The 1,512-nt window shown below is 48.4% G+C and overlaps 1 pseudogene; it reads left to right on the top strand.

Moving 5' to 3' along the window:
* Positions 1–825: 825 nt before the first annotated feature.
* On the top strand, positions 826–951 carry LOC117802146 (annotated as a pseudogene).
* The last annotated feature ends 561 nt before the right edge of the window (positions 952–1,512 follow it).

Raw genomic sequence — 1,512 nt, 5'->3', positions numbered from 1 at the left:
ATGTGTCTACCAGAAAAAAAGGGGCACTTTCCTCTGTAACCAGAAATTCCATGATCACACCCAAGAAACTTAACATAGGTATAATAATACTATCTCATATATAGTTCATACTCAAATTCTGCCACCTGTTCCAATACCATCCTTTATATCCGTGGGACTGTGTACATACCATCCTACTGGCCCTGACACAATGCCCTGTGGATAGCCATTAAATTCAAGCGGAATGAACAGAATGGAATGGGTTCCCTAAACTAAGAGGTGGAGAGGTTTTGGTCATGTGCTTCTGGGAGACGGACAAATATTGCCACCAGAGGGTGGAGCCTTGCAGGGCTTCCTGAACCCTACGTCACATAGTCGAGGGTGCATAGCTGGGTCCCATCACAGCCCCCAACCTCGATCCTCAGACTTCTTCCCCAGAGAGCCCGGGAGCAGGGAGGGGCGATACTTCTCTCTGGGCCCACCATGCTTGCACCTGTCGGTCCAGTTACTAATGTTTATTGGTCCTGCTGTTTCCAGAATTTTAATTGGAAAGAAAAGAAAGCATCACCAAAAATCGAGGTCAGGGAAATCCAATGGCTGTCCATGGTTTTCAGGACTGGCTGCACCATTTGCAGGGGCCAGTACAAAATGCAGATATAGGCCGCTTGTTCAGAACTTATTAGGGATTTCAAACAGTGACAGCAGAGCATTAAACCCAGTTGCAGGGCCCTTCTAAGCATGGGGTCCTCACAGGACACATGCACATGAAGGTGAAGGTTGGACTGACTGAAGGTTGACACCAAAAGCAGGGAATATTGACCAAAGGTTTAAAAGTCTCGTGGAGTTATCGCTTCTCGGCCTTTTGGCTAAGATCAAGTGTAGTCTCTGTTCTTATCAGTTTAAAAGTCTCGTGGAGTTAAAACTAAATGACTTTTGAAATTAAAAAAAAAAAAGATTAAATGAGAATTCCACATAGGAAAAAACAACTAAATGACTTAACCCAATGCCCGGCTGGTCAGCAGGGACTCTACCCCGTAGCCTCTATGGTTCTTACAAAGGCATCTGCGGTTGTCATGTACTCTGTCACCTTGGAGCACGTGGCAGATTTGAGACTGTTTCCTGCCATAAGCTTGCTGGTTCTTATACTCATCTGTTACATACCATCGCCCCCCTCTTCCGTCAGGGCTGGTTTGACCCAGGCTGTCCCTCCCCACTGTTCCTCGGGCAAGCCGCATCCTGTTCCCTTCCCTGACTTCCCACTCTCCAGCTTTCCGTCGCATTGAATATTGCAGAAGCTCTGTCAGGGAAGAGGAGGGGTTCTGTCTCCCTGGTTCCTTTCTGCACTGACACGATTCCCAGGGAAGGAGACTGCAGAGTCTGTCGGCAGGGTAACACACCCCACGGCTGTGTTAAAGAAGGGCCCAGCTCTCCTTGGAGCTGCTTTCGCTCCAAGGACTCTAAAGGACAGAGCTGCTGCCACTATTTCAGCGTGAAGCCAGGAACCTGGGATGGGGAGAGCAGAAAGAGGGAGCA

Source organism: Ailuropoda melanoleuca, chromosome 4 (genome assembly GCF_002007445.2).
Source record: "Ailuropoda melanoleuca isolate Jingjing chromosome 4, ASM200744v2, whole genome shotgun sequence".
In the NCBI taxonomy this organism is placed as follows: domain Eukaryota; kingdom Metazoa; phylum Chordata; class Mammalia; order Carnivora; family Ursidae; genus Ailuropoda; species Ailuropoda melanoleuca.
This window is presented reverse-complemented; position numbering and strand designations above follow the sequence as displayed.